The sequence below is a fragment of the Pinus tabuliformis genome, chromosome 7 (assembly GCF_031772625.1).
Source record: "Pinus tabuliformis cultivar Carrire ecotype Pingquan chromosome 7, CPIR1, whole genome shotgun sequence".
Classification (NCBI taxonomy): Eukaryota; Viridiplantae; Streptophyta; class Pinopsida; order Pinales; family Pinaceae; genus Pinus; species Pinus tabuliformis.
This window is the reverse complement of record NC_142293.1, coordinates 1,684,251,060-1,684,270,261: the sequence shown is the minus strand read 5'-3', so window position 1 is coordinate 1,684,270,261 and position 19,202 is coordinate 1,684,251,060.

The window sequence follows — 19,202 nt, the reverse complement described above, 5'->3', positions numbered from 1 at the left end:
TATTGTTATGTAGGTTCTGATTGTATTGGGACCCCTTATGCCCTTATATAAATGAGGTCTTGTCATTTGTATCATCCAAGAATTGTTCATTTGTGTAATGTAAAGGAGGTTTCCCCCCTCGAAGAGGCTGATTTCTAAGTCATTAATCTATCTTTTCTATCTTTTTGTGAGCTGGTTTCATAACATTTGGTATCAGAGCTTTGGATTCTATGGTTTCGCTGCTCCAAACATGTCATCATGGAATTTGCACTATAATGTTTTCTCTATGACATTTTAGAAGCTAGAAAACAAAACCCATTTGATACAAAATCGTTCTAAACCTCGGGTCTGAATTTCAGATCTTTTCCTGCTATCTTTTCGGAGATATGATCTGAGGAATTTAGGGTTTTTGCAAGATCCAGAATTCCATCTCAAACAGGTCATCGTGGAATTTTCACTTTAATTGTTTTTATACGCAGGTTCAGACTCTGAAATTAAAACCCATTTGAGCTGAACTCATGGTGAAGCTCAGGCCCAAATTTCAGATATTATTTTTCTATATTTTCGGAGATATGGTCAAAGACATTTAGGGTTTGTGTAGACTCCTGAATTACATTCCAACTAGGTGACCTTGGGAAACTCGTCATAACTTTCTCTCTGAGCATCAGATTGAAATTTCGTAAAAAGTAACAAAAATAGGATGGCCTATAGTTTTCTTTGTATTAGTTGCAGGTCTTAAGGTTGAAACAGTGACACTTGGAACTTCGTACAAGTTTGCTCTACTGAACTAGTCTATAATCGGGTCATCGTGGGAGATTTAGCATAACTCTTCCTTGGAGAATCCAATATTGATCAAACTTATAGGTTTGGAAAGAAGACTCAGAGAGATACCACAGGACGCAATTTCAGAACTTGGAGATCAGAAATTACAAAGTTACAGTCATTTCAATATCGAGCTCCTAAAATCAAGAAAAATCTATATGAGGAAGTTTGATGGCAAGGATCCAGTAAATTGGATACTACAGATGGAGCAATATTTTGATCTACATGATGTACAACTATTACAAAAGGTACATATTGCATCATTATAATTAGAACAAAATCAGTTTGTATGGTATAAAGGGCTTTGTTCTCGTAAACCACTTGTCACCTAGTCAATTTTCACGGAGGAAATGATAGCACGTTATGAGGATACAAAGAGCAACACCTTCTTTAGCCAATTGATAAATCTCAAACAAAAGGGTTCAATGGCAGAGCACATTGAGGACTTCCAAAAATTGAATATAAGGGTAAATGATATTCTAGAGAAGAAAAGGATTGATGTCTTCATAGGGAATTTAAAGGATAACATTCAACATGAGGTTCATCTTTGGGAGCTTGATTCATTGGAGAAGGCATTCAGGTTGGCAAGAAAATTTGAAAGTGGAATTATGGAAACAAGGAATCCTACCACTCACAACTATAAATATGGAAGTGTTTTTGCTCCTACCCTTCCACAACCTACAAGGTTTACACCACAACATTTGGAAGAAAAAAGAGAAAAAGTGTTTTGTTACGATTGTGATAGAAAATACACTAAAGGTCATAAGTGTACCGAGAAGAAATTATTTTACATAGATTGTGAAGAGGAGGAATAAAAGGATCAAGAAACATCAAAGGAAGAGGATATACACCAGGAACCAACCCCAAAGAAAGAAGAAATGAATCCGACCATATCTTGTAAAGCATTGGCAAGAATTACCACTCCTCAAACTCTCAAGATAGAAGAACATGTCAAGAAGAAAAAGGTTCAAGAAGTGAAAGATCACGTCGAGCATCAAGAAATGAATCTGACCATATCTTGTAATGCATTGGCAGGAATTACCACTCCTCAAACTCTCAATATAGAAGGACATATCAAGAAGAAAAAGGTTCAAGCAGTGAAATATCACATCGAGCATCAACAACGAGTTCTCCAACTTTTAAAGGATAACCCCACTTTGGTGTAGAATCAAATGAAACAATAGGCAGATCAACATCATAGTGAAAGAAGTTTTGATGTAGACGACTGGGTATTTCTACGGCTACTGGTGAGCTCCAGTATTGTAGCAATAATGCTACAACTCCTGGGGTTTCCTGTCTCTAATTTTATCAACCCGGTAGTTCGTACAAACTTGGAAGCGACGGTGTTGTATGCACAAGTACTAGCTCTTGTCGCAGCTGTCACTTGATCAGCTGGCACAAGTCCGCTACGGCTGAAGCCAACTTCTATATGCTCTCAGAAGAAGCTTGCTAAATGATGGATGAAAGCTATCTCAAAGAAAACTAATCTACTTGGAAAAAATGAACTGAAAGCCAACCAAAACATGGAAACCCTAGTAAACCCTAATCTGACTAGTCTAACCTCTATGATGCAATAGTGAGAGTGAAAATGTCTGAAAATGATGCCATTACTTCTAGTGATGTGAAATGCATGAAATTAAGCTACTTTCATTGAAAATAACATTGTTTTTATGTTTTTGCTTAAATGGTTGGAGTGATTGTGATTTTGTTCTTATTAGGGTTTGGTTGTGCAGAGGTGGTGCAAAGGGAAGGAAAGCTTGGGAAAGGTCAGGGAGGCTAGGAGAGGTCCCAGGGGATCTCTAACATCATCCCACAGAAGTTCCTCACGTTCAGATGCTCAGCAACCGAGTGTGTGGGCTCCTACAGGATGTCTGCAGGGGATCCTACAGGAAACTCAGGAATCCTACAGGAAGTCTATTAACTTCTACAGGATGTCCTACCGTGGGCGTTTTGGGTGATGGTGAAGTGATGGAGTGGTATGGGGACACAGGTAAGATGGAGATGGAGCTGGTGATGGCTCAGGAGTAGAGAAATAGGATGGAGAACGAGTGCATGAAGTTGGTTGGTGGATGGAAGGCTAGAACAACGAAAGGTCAAGAAAATGAAGCTACGTGGGAAATGGAAGAGTTGGAAGATAACCGAGCTGAGAAAAGGTCAAGGATGTGGCTTTAGGCATGGTCAAGACGAAGAAGAAGGAAATGAAATGATATGGAGCAGTGTAAATAAAACAAATTGCTTATGTCTTGCACCAAAAACGAGAATTCATTAACCTGTGCTACCTGTGCTATTAAATCTATGAACAGTAATGTAAACCTTGGAAAGAAGTTGTGCATGGAGGTGTGATGAAAGAGTATGGTTCAAGATTGAAGTGCATGGAAAGATCTATCATGAAAGTGACTGTGTTGCAGCTTGCATAAAGGTAAAAGACTGCGTTTTTTGGTGGTTGGTGTAGACTGCACCCCAATCTCCAAACAGAGATGGCAGTGGGGTCTCTCTCAACCTTTTTTGGGAGCTCCAATGAATTACCACTCTCCTATTCTAATCTAAACAGCGAAAATTGATTTAACCATATGCTAAACCTACTCAATCTCATTAAAGAAATCAAATCATCAAACTGTGCTCTTGAAATGCATGTTAAAACAAGGAAACAAAGTGCTGGAAAGAAAGGCAAATAACACTACAAGAAGAGGAGGTCTATTGCTCTCAGGTTGGGCCCTAACCTGAGAGCTATAGCTCCCTTAAAAGCTCAGAACTAGATCCAAATCTGCTTGCCTTTATTCATAATCAAAAGTCTAATGTCATGCCAAAACTGGCTTACACAAAAACAAACACCGAGCTGGTAACTCGTGCTCAGAAATTACAAGAGTAATCCAAAAGTTCAAAAAGCTCCTAACATAGGCTACGGCCTGCATATTTATACACAATGAAGATCAGGCTGGCTTCCTCCATTCGTGGGGCTTGGCTGTCCAACTGAAGTCAAAACTGCTGATCTTGTAGAACATGTTGGCTGCCTTTGAGCTCGGTGGGGAGAGCTGTTGGAGCTCGGAGTTAAGGTGAAAATTACGAGGGAAGTCATTTAAGGCTGTAGACAACCTCCCTATAAACCTGCAACGTCACCTTTGCTGTCTCCTTGTCTCCATTTACGTGGTCTTTTGCTCTCTTTAATGCCAAAAACCTGAAATCACCATGTATTAGCCACATAGATATAATGCCTGCCCTTCTTCCTACAAACAACACGAATATACTAAGAAATGAATGCATAAGTGATAAAAGATGAATGGTTGAACAAGGTTGGTAGGCCAAAATGAGCCCAAATTGTACCAAAAATTGGGGCTCATCATCACCCCCCAGCTAAAACATTTGCTCATCCTTGAGCAACTTAGTCCAAATCTTCATCCTTCATTGCTTTCACTGCTTCCCTTACATCCCAAGCCTCTGTGGTAATGTCCTCCTTGCTGATATGAAACCCAGCTGTTCTGTCCACCTTTTCCCATTGTTTACTGTCATCCTTCTCTGTGCTACCTTCAGCCAATCCTAGCAGTAGTGGTGGGCTGAGTTTAAGGCCAATCCAGCTGGCCTGGAGGCTTTGCATGGATTTCTTGTAAAGGTTTACCCTTGCCAACGCTTCCCTCATCCGAGTTGGGGTATGGTATTCTCGGATCTTCAAACTGTGTGCCAAGGTATTCCATCTGCGTGTGCATGCTTGGGCAGCAGTTTCTCCTAACAGTCTTTCCATGTCTTCAAAATGGGCTATGGCTTGGGTTTGTTGGTCCATAAATCTCAAGGAAGCTGTGGGATCAGCATACAACTGTTGGTGTGCTGAGATGAGTGCAACCGGATCCTCTGGTTCTGCTCGAATGAACAGTGGCTCGCTCACTTCTCGGTTCATGACCGATTTTCCTTCAGCTGCTCTTTGATCCTCATGGTTTAACCATGAAGCGAATGCCATCAATTGCATATCACCCAAGGAAATATTGGGATCCCAGGAGACTTCATTAGGCAAAGCCAAATTGTGGAGGTAGAACTCTGCTAATTTGGCTTTGTCTTCTGACGAACTAGTACTGCACAATTCAGAAAATTGCTGTGGGTTATGGATCTGAGAAATACCTCTTTGTGCCAAGGTATTTATTTGGAACTGCAGCCATTGATCTTTTAAGTACAACCCATAGGATTTTGCAGGTTGTCTGCACTGTATTGCTTCCATGGCCCAACTGGCCATGCAGGCCAATTGTGCTTCCTTTTGTTGCAGCTGTTCTTTTAGAGCTTGCACTTCAATTTGGCCTTGCTGTTCTGCTTCCTGTAGAAGTGTCATTGGCTCCTCAAGACTGGTGGTCAGCTCCTTTTTGCCTTGTTGTTCTTCTGTGGTGTCTTTGGAGGATGTACCTACCCCTGCCCTTAGCTCCTGTAGCTGCAATTTCAGCTTCTGGTTTTCTTCCTGTAGAAGCACACGTTGGCAATTAGCCACATGCTTAGCCATGGAAAATTCACTCCTGACCTCCTTGAGTTGCTCTTGTAAGGGACCTATGTCCGCCACACCCTTTGACTTGGCGATCTGCATCCACGTGTGGGAACGGACCCTTTCCTCCTCTAATGCAAAAAATAGAGGCACAGTAAATTTCTGCGGTATGATTTTTCCCGCCTCTAAAAAGGTGTAGTATGAACTCAGACTAGGTGAAGGGCTAGGTTCTGGTATATGTTCTCTTTCTACCTCTTCAGGTGGTGCTACCTCACCCTCCCTTTGCGGTGATGAGGGTCCTTCTCCTTCCCTCTTTTCCGTTTCCTGTAGCCGGGCCAGAGTGTCCTGTAGAACATTTTCAGCTTCCTGTAGCCGAGTTTTTTCATCCAACAGGTCTAACCTTTCTTGCCACGTATTTTTCTTTGGACTTCCCTTCTCGTAGGTGACTGTTATCCTTGAGGGGGACTTTTCCTTGGGAGAAGCAGGGGTATCTTCGATGACAATCGGGCTGCTGGACGGAGGCTGTGGCTTGCCCGTCTTTATCCTAACACTTCTTCGAGCTTTAAAGTATAGAGGGGTGTCCCTCTTCCTCTTTCCTTTTGGCTTAGGTGGCGTGCTGAGGCCAGCTAATACAGCTGCTGCCTCCCTTGCCAGAATGTCCACCTTCTTCTCCTTGGGTTTTAATTTTGCAGGGCTTCCTGTAGAAGCCTGTTTCTCTGTTTTCGGGCTTCCTGTAGAAGCCTGTTTCTCTATTTGTGGGCTTCCTGTAGAAGCTGTTTTCGGGCTTCCTGTAGAAGCCTGTTTCTGCTTTCCTGTAGGGACAGGTGTCGCCACCTTGGCTTGCTTTGCTGCAGGGGTTTTACCTTTTGGTTTGGTTGCGGGTGCTGATGAGGTACTTGGGCTGACGTGGACCTCTCCAGCTTTGTCCGTTCTGCTCTGCAACCTTTTTTCCCTTGCTGACAAGATGGGTGAGTCAGCTTTCTCCTCAGCATCTTTTTCCTTTTGCTTCTTCTCCCGCTTTTGCTTCTGCACTGTGGTCGGGGTCCTCGGGCTAGTTTCCTTCTTTCCCTCGGCCTCTGATTCTTCTTCCTCACTGCTAGAGGAACCACCTTCTTCAGCCAGCATCCTTATGTCTCCATCTCTTGTTAAATTTCTGAATGATTCCCATGAGAGGGGAACCTTATATGAATGGAGCGCATCCTCCACAAGAAGCTTGATCAACCCATGGTGGGCTACCTGATCTGGTATGCCTTCTTTGAGCTTTGTGGCACACTCAATTAGAGACTGTAGCAGGAAATAAGGGATGCTCAGTTTCTGTTCTACAGGAAGATCACTCCGGTGCCTTAATTCAGTGAGCAACCGAAAGTGATACGCATACACGATGCTATAACGACCTTCACAGGTTATATACTTCATGATTTGCAGGCTGACTTCGTTCCATGGTGGCAACAAACTTGTTCTTCGCACCCCATTTTTGTCCTCCGAGAATTCCTCCTCAGGTGGAAAGAATTCTTTCTTGGCCTGCTGGCTCAACTTCCGTTCTTCCTTATCCCACGGCAGACCCATTGGAAGTTCAGTGATTCTACTGATATATTGCGGGGTGAGCTTGAGGCTTAGGCCCCTGAAATTCACTGTGGCCAGTGTCTTGGATTTCGGCCTCAGGGCCTGCAAGAATTCCTCGGCCACTTCATCGTCGTAACCCTGCAGCTTATCACAAAAGGATATCCATTGTGCTCGTGTGAAGAGCTCCACCACCTCCTGATTTCTCCTTAACTTGGCTGAATCAGTGGGTTCTCGTCTAATAAACCCACCCGGCATGATAACACAGCTCCCTTAACCAGAGGTGGTGATTGTGGAAGAAATTTGGTCTACAGAGCGTAGAATTATGCACATAACCCACAAAATTTATCCCTGAGGAACTTAACACAGTCTAATTACCCTGACATCCTGTAGAATGACAGTATAGGCACAACAGACAACAATTTCACCACTTTTCTATGACCAGACCGTGGACGACGATTTTGCCACCTTTAATAACCAGTTGCATGAAGAGTTGAGGGTTACCTTTGTAATTTGCCACCTTTTTACGTGAGGCACCCGCTTTCCTGTAGAAACTGCGTTCCTGTAGAACAGCGTTCCTGTAGAATGACAGCGTTCCTGTAGAATGACAGCGTTCCTGTAGAATGCAGCGCGCGATTTTCGGGATGACTGCAGTTGGCCTGCGCTCTGAGCGTGCTTCACAAGCGTTCTGATAGCCAAAGGCTCGGCGTATCGAACTGCAGAAAGATCTGGATAGCCGCTCGAGTTCAAAACGGTGGTTGATAAATGCATGCGGGCAATCTAGCCGATTAGATTTTGAATCGGCGGAATCCGTGGCGCGGGGATGAGCTGTCCCCGCCGGACCGTTGGGTGACGTCGTCCCCATCATTCAACTGCGCGTTCACTTGCTGCCGCATCAATTCCCGCGGATCTGCCGCCGCCTCTTTTGTTAATCGTTCTTTCCCCGACGGGATTTCTCTCACGTGCATGCTGCCCATTCTCTTTGTCATGGCCGCCACCCAAACGTCCAACTAGACCATTAACTGGCCGACGTGGCCGGCCAAATGGCCATACGGCCGCTCAACCCATTCACCTTTACACTTAGCAATCAATCAAAGTAATATTCATGCAATCTGATGGAAGGAAGGGTCGAGACACTTACCTGCGCGGCTGCACACGATGTTTCGGTTCTTTGGACGCTGATGAGTCGCTTTACCTGCTGCTGGTGCACTTACACAGTCCCGGAGGTTCATGTTTGCAGGCTGCCCGATGGATTGGACGCTTTGGTTGCATGCGCCCACGCTTCATTGCATATGGCCAGCGCTGTGAATGGTATCCACTCTAGCAGGCTTAACTGTTACAGGACTCCCGCGGGCGTCTTGGAACAGTTCTTCCTCCTTGGGTGCATGCTGCACGACGATGGATGGCCTCATGATCACGCTCCCGGAGCTTCTGGATGACTGTGACGAATATGGAGTGAGATCACCATTTGCTTTTTCTTGAGAACTCATCGATCTGCTTTGCTGGTGCAGGTAACTTTGCTGCATGTCGACAAGGATGGTGGAACAAGATAACAACAATGTGCAAGGGTGACAACAGTGGCTTGCATCCGTCCAAACCGATCCTTAGCCGTTAGATCTCCTCATGAAATGAATTCTGGCCGTTCTGAGCTTCTACAGGAAGTTTCCTGTAGAAATACAGAGCTTCCTGTAGAAAGGCTGCGCTTTCCTGTAGAAAGTCTGCACCTTCCTGTAGAAAATATGCATCTTCCTGTAGAAAATCTGCGTCTTCCTGTAGAAGACTCAAGCTGTAATAAAATTGCACATACCTTGGAGAAAATGAGCATTCTTGGAGGAGGTGCTTGGTGAGGTGTCCTGACTGCATGATAAGGACCCTTGGCTTTGAGTTGAGAGGCTTCCTCTCCTCCATAGAACACCTGCAACCTGCATGCAATTTTCACATGATAAACTTGCTGACTTTGTTTTTTTTTTTTTTTTCTTTTTTTTTTTTCTTTTTTCGAAAGATAGCAGGGGCGCCTCAGTGAGGTTTTCACCCTTGCCATCTGCCTTAAGCGCCTCAAAGAGGTTTTCACTCAAGGATCTTTTCCAATCTCTCTTTTTTTTTTTTTTGAAAGACAATAGGGGTGCCTCAATGAGGTTTTCACCCCTATCACCTGCCTTGGGCGCCTCAGAAAGGTTTTCACCCAAGGATCTTTATTATTTATTTATTATTATTATTTTTTTATTTTTTTTAGATTTTTCAGGGTATGCCCAAAGCAGGGGCAGAACCCTTCTCTATGACCAACACTGCCTTCTCCACAGTCTTGATGAACTCTTGTCTTGAGAGAGGCTTCCTGTAGATCTTCAATCGATGCCCATTGACAAGCATGGGGATGGCTTCCTCATCAATGGTCTGAATAAGAACAGATCCATTGTCATGACATTTTTCCACTGAATATGGCCCTAGCCATCTGGTTCTCAGCTTCCCCTTGAAATCTTTGTATCTGGAGTTATACAACAAAGCCCAATCTCCCGGCTGAAACTGCTTGTCATGGAGATGTTGGTCATGCCACACCTTTCTCTGAAGTTGAACCACTTCTGAGTGAAGGAGGGCCTGCATACGGTGCTCATCCAGTCCATTCAGCTGCAAGAGCCTTTCTTGTTGTGCATGGCTGAGATCTAGATCTAGCTGAGTTGTCATCCTTAAAGTGTTGTATTCAAACTCAATGGACAGTAAAGCTTTCTTCCCATAGACCAGCTCATAAGGTGTGAAGCCGGTGGTGGTCTTCCAAGTGGTGTTGTAAGCCCTTGTGGCTTCAACCAGACGATCTGCCCAGTCCTTTCTGCTGCTGCTCACCACCTTAGTCAAGATCCCTTCTAATGCTCTATTGGTGACTTCCACCTGCCCATTTGCTTGAGGGTGATAGGGGGTGGAAGTCCTATGCTTGATCTTGTGATGAGCTAGTAGATCTTCAACCAGGTTGGAGGTGAACTGGCTCCCTTGATCGGTGACTAGCTCTCTTGGATAGCCAAACTTATAGAAGATGTTTTCTCTTAAGAACTCGGCCACCTTTTCTTCTGTTGCTGCATTGATTGCTTTGGTCTCTGCCCACTTTGTCAGATAGTCAGTGCACACAATGATGTAAGACCTTTGCCTCGAAGGAGGGTTGATTGGGCCCACAAAGTCCATACCCCACTTCTCAAATGGCTCAAGAGTCACCTGAGGTTGGAGAGGCATCTCATCCCTTTGGGTCAGTTTCCCCATTCTTTGGCATTGGTCACACTGGCTGACATATCTTCTGACATCTTGATGAAGTGTGGGCCAATAGTAGCCTGCTTGCAGGATTTTGAAGGCAGTTCTCTTTGCTGCAAAATGTCCTCCACAAGGCCCATCATGACAGGTGAGGAGGATATCAAAGACTTCCTCCTCCCTTACACAACGCCTTAAGATCTGATCGGGGCCAAGCTTGAACAGATTGCCCCCGATCCAAGTAAATGAGGCACTTTTTCTGATGATTCTGCTCTTCTCTCTCGAAGATAGGTGCGGAGGGAACTATGCTGAAACAAGGTAGTTTTCTATATCAGCAAACCATGGAGAGAGTACTGAAATAGCAAACAGATGTTCATCGGGCATCTGGTCATCCACTGTTCCATCCTCATCTGCAGACAAATCCAATCTAGATAAAAAGTCAGCAACAACATTTTCTCTACCTGGTTTGTCAACAATGGTCAAATCAAACTGCTGCAATAAAAGTAACCATCTAATAATAGGAGCATTCACATTTGGTTTATTCATTAAATATCTGATTGCAGCATGGTCTGTATGTACAAAGGTTTGATAGCCAGTGATATAGTGTCGGAACTTGTTCAGTGCATGGACCACAGCTAAGAATTCTTTCTCGGTTACATTGTAATTCAGCTCAGCTTTGGACAAGTTTTTGCTAACAAAGTAGATGGCATATGGAAGTTTCTGCTCAACTTGTCCTAAAGCTGCACCTATGGCTTTGTTCGAGGCATCAGTGTGGATGTGGAAAGGTAGGGCCCAGTTTGGACCTCTCAGGATTGGGGCTGTCACCAACTTGTCCTTCAATTCATTCAAAGCCCTCTGACAATCGTCAGTCCAATTAAACTCCACATCTTTTGCCAACAGGCCAAACAATGGCGAGGCTAGCTTGCTGAAGTCTTTAATGAATCTCCGGTAATATCCTGCTAATCCCAAGAAACTCCTAACATCCCTTACTTTTTGAGGAGGTGGAACCTTCTTGATGAGAGCAATTTTGTTAGGATCCACCTGTAACCCTTGGCAAGAGATGGTATGGCCTAGCACGGTCCCTTCAGTCATTAGGAATTCACATTTTTCAGGACTAAGGGACAAGTTCATCTCAATGCATTTGGTTAGGACTTTTCCCAAATTGGACAATGCTTCCTGGAAGTTGGCCCCATAAGGAGTGAAGTCATCCATGTAGATTTCCACTGCATCATGGACCAGCTCCGAGAAGATGCTTAAGACAGCTCTCTGGAAGGTAGCAGGAGCATTGCATAGCCCAAAGGGAAGGACTTGGTAGGAAAAGGTACCCCAAGGACAAGTGAAGGTGGTCTTATCTTGGTCTTCCGAGCTGATTTGGATTTGGTTGTACCCGCTAAACCCATCCAGGAAAGAGAAGAACTTCTTTCCTGCCAATCCATCCAACACTTGATCTATGAAAGGTAGAGGGAAATGGCCTTTCTTGGTAGCTTTGTTCAGTTCTCGGTAGTCCACATAGATTCTCCATTTCCCATTTTTCTTGGGAACCAACACCAGAGGGGACACCCATTCACTATCTGGGATGGGGTAGATGAATCCGGCATCCAACAGTTTTTGCAATTCTTCCTTGACAATGTCCTTAAGGGCTAGATTCATTCTCCTCTGGGGTTGCCTAACCAGTTTACAATCCTCTTTGATGTATATGTGATGGGTACAGACCGAAGGATGGACTCCTTTCATCTCCTTATAGCTCCAAGCAAAAGCATCTAGGTGGCTGGCCAACAGGCTACACAGCTCCTTTTCTTGAGAAGGAGACAAGGAGGAGCTGATCTTTAACGCTCTCTCAGGGCCGAACTCCACTTTCTTGACTCTGGGAATGACAGGGTTGGTTGTACAAAGATCCACTAAGGTGCTAGCTTGGGCATCCTCCACCAATTTCTCTAAGGATAGTGCACTGGAAGGTGGATTCTGGATCAGGGTCTCGATCAAGTCATCCTCAGTTGGGGGGTCTCTTCTAGTAGTATCTAGGGTGCACAGAGGGGCTGAGTACACCTCGTCTTCCTCTCCTTCTTCCAACCAGAGTGGTAAGTCATGTTCTAAGGAGGGTTGGGAAGGAGGGTATAGGACAAGTTGCTTGGAAATAGGACCATTTTTGATGGTCATATTTCCTACACGGCAACTTATGTAAGCATCTGCAATGGCTAACCAAGGCCTTCCCAAAATGAGAGGATATCCAGTAAGCTTTGCCTTTGGTTGTAGAACCAGGAAGTCTGCAGGGTATTCCCAAGAGTCAATAGAGACCAAGACATCCTCCACAATCCCTTCGGGAGTCACGGTGGAGCGATCTGCTAGTTACAGTACGGTCGAGGTCTTCCTCAAGGAACCCTGAAGATTGAGTTTGAGCATGGTATCCCTGGTCATCACATTAATGGCAGCCCCCAGATCAATCAAGGTGTGAGGTATGATGGTGCCATTGATGTGGACATCTACTACAGGACTTCCAGGATCTAGGTACTTTGGGCAGATGACTTGTCCTAACATAAGGTCAGACAGTTGTCCTATGACATTGATGGTTGAGGCATATTTCCTCCGCCTGCCTGGGTGTTTGAAGCATTTTTCCTTAACCAGTTTTTTGTATATCGGCACATCCTTGATGGCTTGGAGAAGTGGTATTTTCACACACAACTGCTTGAGCTCTCCCAGAAGCTCATCCTCTTCTGGGTTGGGTTGTGTGGCTGTTAGTCTCTCAGGAAAGGGTGGAATAGCCTTTGGTTCACTTTCCTGTTTATCTTCCTCATCCTCTGGGGGAGGAGGTTGGCGATCCGGAAGGGTCTTTCCAGATCGAAGATTGATCTCCTGGATCTCCACAGCATAGGTAGGACATGATGTCTCCCCAGTGTATACCTGCTAGGCCTATCTATTGTTGGGGTTCGGGTTCCGTTGAGCAGGCATTTGAGGTTGTCTTGGAGGAGCAGGAGGTAAAGGCTGAGGTTGAACTGGTGGTGGAGGCAAAATGGCAGGAGGAGTGTTGTACTGGGGCCTCCACCCCGACTGAGGTGCACTCCACTGAGGCTGTGACTGGGTATGCGAATGGTATGAGTGAGAAGTAGGTTGAGTAGGGTACTGAGGTGGATAAGACCATGGAGGAGGCATGGACCAGGAAGGATGAGCAGGGGGACCCCAGGAAGGCATAGGAGTCGATTGGTTGGGGCTGTAATAAGCTTGAGGTGCCCCTTGCATTCCCTGCTGATAAGGTCTAGATCCTTGTGGCCTCCTTTGGTTGATGAAATAGAGAGGTTCAGTGGGGGCTTCTGTCCCTTGGTACATGGCTTTAAACCCAGGTAAGGTTGGACACTGATTTGTGGGATGGTCCTCCTCACAGACGAAACATACTTCAACCGAATGCAATGGGCATTCGTTCTTAGGGTGTCTCCTTGTGCACCTAGGGCAGAAGACAGCCAAGGCTCTCTCAGCTTCTTCCTTCTTCTGCTGGATCCTGAAGGTGTCCAACTGCATGGCAATGGTCTGTCTCACCTCACTCTTAAGATCTTCTAATTGGTTTGCAAACTCATGTTTGGAGAAAGGGACACCAGTGGAGAGGAGATTTCCTCTACCTCGTTTCCTAGCTGCCCTAGAGTGATTTCTAAACACAGTCTTGATGTCCTCATAAGGCAGTTGGTAAATTTCCCCCCCAGCTAACATGTGAAGGGTATCTAAGAGGTCTTCAGGGACTCCTCGGAGCAGGACCAACTTGAGGGATTCAGGGTCAAGTGTGCACCTGGCCCACTTATAGCTGAGTTGGAACCTCTCCTCGTAATCTTCTAAGGACTCATCATTTCCCATAGTCATCCGAAAGATTTCTCCCTTTGTTTCCTTGGACCTACAGTAATCCCGGTACTTGGTGTTGAAAGCTTGCTGCATTTGAGCCCAAGTGATACTATTCCCAGGTAAGCCCATGAACCAGCGTAGTGCTGCATCCTTAAGAGTTGAAGGGAAGAGTTTCAGCTTTTGCTCATCTTCAGTATAGTCATAGGTTCTACAAAGGATAGCAAACTCAAACAGGAAGGTATCAGGATCCTCAGTAGTCAGTCCATGGAAGTGAGGTAAAGCAGAGGGGCTAATGTTCTTCATTTTCGTCTCTCCATTGGTCTCTCGGATGGGGAAGGCACCTTCTATTCTCTCATCTTCTCCTCTATTGTCAGCCATAGCTTCAGATGGAGTGGTCTCTAACTCTTCTTCTTCTATAGGATCTTTGGATATCTCAGGATGTTCGCCTATAGGTTCTTCTGGGTCACTGTCACCAAAGAAGAGAGAAGGGTGACTCAGTGATGTGGTGGGGGTGTTAGGTAGGAATTTGCCTGATTTATCTCGGTTCCTACGAGGCATGAAATGAGAAAGACTTCTTTTTTGATTGCTTTTGCTTTTTCTTGGTACCTGCAAAACTGAAACAGATTGATCTACAACTAACTATAAAGATGCAGAATTAAATTGAAAACAGGAAAGAACTAATCTACTTTGCTCAAATGAAATTGCAGGAATGGAAATGCTAATCTACGCTTGCGGAATTGAAAGGCTATTCTATGAAAGCAGGAAATACTAATCTATGAAAGCAGGAAATGCTAATCTATGAAAGCAGGAAATGCTAATCTATGAAAGCAGGAAATACTAATCTAGGAAAGCAGGAAATTTCTATGCTACTTTTGCAGAATGGAAATGAAGTAAACTACTTAGCAGAAGGCAAGAGTAAGAAAGTAGAAGAAAAGCAACAATTACTAATACTCTGATGCTTCCCCGGCAACGGCGCCAAAAAGATGGTGAGCTCCAGTATTGTAGCAATAATGCTACAACTCCTGGGGCTTCCTGTCTCTAATTTTATCAACCCGGTAGTTCGTACAAACTTGGAAGCGACGGTGATGTATGCACAAGTACTAGCTCTTGTCGCAACTGTCACTTGGTCAGCTGGCACAACTCTGCTAGGGCTCAAGCCAACTTCTATATGCTCTCAGAAGAAGCTTGCTAAATGATGGACGAAAGCTATCTCAAAGAAAACTAATCTACTTGGCAAAAATGAACTGAAAGCCAACCAAAACATGGAAACCCTAGTAAACCCTAATCTGACTAGTCTAACCTCTATGATGCAATAGTGAGAGTGCAAATGTCTGAAAATGATTCCATTACTTCTAGTGATGTGAAATGCATGAAATTAAGCTACTTTCATTGAAAAGAACATTGTTTTTATGTTTTTTCTTAAATGGTTGGAGTGATTGTGATTTTGTTCTTATTAGGGTTTGGTTGTGCAGAGGTGGTGCAAAGGGAAGGAAAGCTAGGGAAAGGTCAGGGAGGCTAGGAGAGGTCCCAGGGGATCTCTGACATCATCCCATAGAAGTTCCTCACGTTCAGATGCTCAGCAACCGAGTGTGTGGGCTCCTACAGGATGTCTGCAGGGGATCCTACAGGAAACTCAGGAATCCTACAGGAAGTCTATTAACTTCTACAGGATGTTCTACCGTGGGCGTTTTGGGTGATGGTGAAGTGATAGAGTGGTATGGGGACACAGGTAAGATGGATATGGAGTTGGTGATGGCTCAGGAGTAGAGAAATAGGATGGAGAACGAGTGCATGAAGTTGGTTGGTGGATGGAAGGCTAGAACAACGAAAGGTCAAGAAAATGAAGCTACGTGGGAAATGGAAGAGTTGGAAGATAACCGAGCTGAGCAGAGGTCAAGGATGTGGCTTTAGGCGTGGTCAAGACGAAGAAGAAGGAAATGGAATGATATGGAGCAGTGTAAATAAAACAAATTGCTTATGTCTTGCACCAAAAACGAGAATTCATTAACCTGTGCTACCTGTGCTATTAAATCTATGAACAGTAATGTAAACCTTGGAAAGAAGTTGTGCATGGAGGTGTGATGAAAGAGTATGGTTCAAGATTGAAGTGCATGGAAAGATCTATCATGAAAGTGACTGTGTTGCAGCTTGCATAAAGGTAAAAGACTGCGTTTTTTGGTGGTTGGTGTAGACTGCACCCCAATCTCCAAACAGAGATGGTAGTGGGGTCTCTCTCAACCTTTTTTGGGAGCTCCAATGAATTACCACTCTCCTATTCTAATCTAAATAGCGAAAATTGATTTAACCATATGCTAAACCTACTCAATCTCATTAAAGAAATCAAATCATCAAACTGTGCTCTTGAAATGCATGTTAAAACAAGGAAACAAAGTGTTGGAAAGAAAGGCAAATAACACTACAAGAAGAGGAGGTCTATTGCTCTCAGGTTGGGCCCTAACCTGAGAGCTATAGCTCCCTTAAAAGCTCAGAACTAGATCCAAATCTGCTTTCCTTTATTCATAATCAAAAGTCTAATGTCATGCCAAAACTGGCTTACACAAAAACAAACACCGAGCTGGTAACTCGTGCTCAGAAATTACAAGAGTAATCCAAAAGTTCAAAAAGCTCCTAACATAGGCTACGGCCTGCATATTTATACAAAATGAAGATCAGGCTGGCTTCCTCCATTCGTGGGGCTTGGTTGTCCAACTGAAGTCAAAACTGCTGTAAAATTGTTGATCCTGCAGAACATCTTGGCTGCCTTTGACCTCGGTGGGGAGAGCTGTTGGAGCTCGGAGTTAAGGTGAAAATTACGAGGGAAGTCATTTAAGGCTGTAGACAACCTCCCTATAAACCTGCAACATCACCTTTGCTGTCTCCTTGTCTCCATTTATGTGGTCTTTTGCTCTCTTTAATGCCAAAAACCTGAAATCACCATGTATTAGCCACATAGATATAATGCCTGCCCTTCTTCCTACAAACAACACGAATATACTAAGAAATGAATGCATAAGTGACAAAAGATGAATGGTTGAACAAGGTTGGTAGGACAAAATGAGCCCAAATTGTACCAAAAATTGGGGCTCATCAACTACAACCATACAAACAAATGTCCCTCAAGCAACCTAAGCATGATAATTAATTATCACCAAAGTATTATGGTCCATACACGGTGTTACAAAATATTGGTACTATGGCATACAAATTGGAGCTTCATGCATCTTCTCGAGTGCACCCAGTTTTCCATGTTTCATGCTTAAAGAAGGTTATAAGTGAGAAGATATCATTCAAATAATATTTCCAGAAATTGAAGAGGAAGGAAAAATCATATTGGAACCAGAAGCAGTCACAACAAAAAAAAGAAATCGACAGCTACGAAATCGATCACTTTTAGAATATATCATCAAGTGGAAGAACTTACCCGCTGAAGATTCCACACTGGAGGATGAGAATTTTATACAGAAGCATCCAGAACTACTCAAGCGTTGAGGACAACACTTTTTGAAGGTGAGGGGCATGTTAGGTCCCTATACTACTAGTGTAACCCCTTATTGTTATTAGTGCAACCCACTTATTGTATTATTGGGCCCATATAGTCCCCATGTTGTTATTATTATGTCCCATAGAAGCCCATTATTGTTATTGTTGTGCCCCTACAATATTATTGTTATGTAGGCTCTGATTGTATTGGGACCCCTTAGACCCCTATATGTAGGAAGGAGGTCTTGTCATTTGTATCAACCAAGAATTGTTCATTTGTGTAATGTAAAGGAGGTTGACCCCTCGAAGAGGCTGATTTCTAAGTCGTTGATCTATATTTTCTATATTTTTGTGAGCTGGTTTCATAATAGACTATGAAGCTTTCAATGAGGGGAAGAATAATTGGAAAGGGGGAAAAGACAAAAATACAACACTCACGAAACACCAATGAAAATATCATAGCAACCACTGCAACCACTATCACATTAATGGGCATACAAAGGAGAAGTGTTGGAAATTTCATCCAACGCTAAACCTAAAGAACAAAAAAAAGGAACTTAAGAACAAAAATCTCATGGCCATAGATTCGAGGAACCAAGTGGAAAGCAACTTGGACATAGATGAGAATATTTTATGTATATCAATATAGAATGAGGTGAATCTAATTAGGCTTCAGCAACATGAAGAGAATGAAATGACCAAACTCTTCCATATAAAGATATAGCTCAAGAAGACAAAAAATGATGCTCTATTTCACTCAAGATCACAGTAAAATATCATAGTAGTAGATCTAGCCAAGAAACAAGGACTGGAGACTCATGGCCATACTAGCCCATATCCATTGGGATAGTTAAATAAGGAGGCAAAGATAAAGATAACCAAATAGTGCAAAATCAAAGTTATTAGTTGAATTTATTGAAGAAATAAAATTGGATGTAGTTCTATTAGATCTATGTGGTGTTGCATTTGGGACTCCATATATTTACATGTGGGATGTAATCTTGATGCCAATATCCAACTAGAAACACTTTATGAAAGACAAAAAATCATTCATCATCAACATGCATGAAAGTCAAAGACCTCACTAGTAAGTGCTAATCAGACCAAAATGTTGATCATTTCTAGTAAGAAATTTGTTTTGTTATTTTTAAGGAAAGTCAGTAGAAGAGTCCATGAGAGATAAGTCATCACTAAAGGGGTGCTAAGTAATATAAAATATATATATATATATAGAAGTTTCTACAGGCAATTAACAGTGTGTTCCAAGATCCTAAAGGGATACTGTTAGTGTCAGTATCTGCATACTTCCATCACGGATCAAATGTGCTCTTTGCATTTTCATTTTAGGGGTCCCATACTAAAATTTTTACATCATTTCATTAGGTTATGTCAAGTTGATTCACTGATGGTTGTTTTCTCCTCAGAAAATGTAATTTCTCCCTCATAAAGTACACTTGTTGACCCATCTTCAGGTTGTATTCAGTCATGGTTTCATGGTCAAAATGCAATCATGTTTTCATTAGGTCTTAGGGCATGTTTTCATTAGGTCTTAGGGTTTCATTTCCAAGGTCAAAGGCATGATTTAAAGGTGTAAATAAAGGGCAGCAAGGGGATGAGGATGATAAATAAATCAAGAATGATTGCTAGTAAGTCATAGTCACTGTACAATTATCTTTTTAACTAATGTAATTTTCACCTCAAAAAACATGTTTTTGAGGTGAAAACAGAGTATTTTGAGTTAATTTATATTTTTATGTAATTTAAGTCACTTTATGTAATAAATGATCCCAGCTGCACCAAGGCATCTCTCCTTGCTACAAGACAATGAACCACTGCAAAAATCAGTTCAAATTGA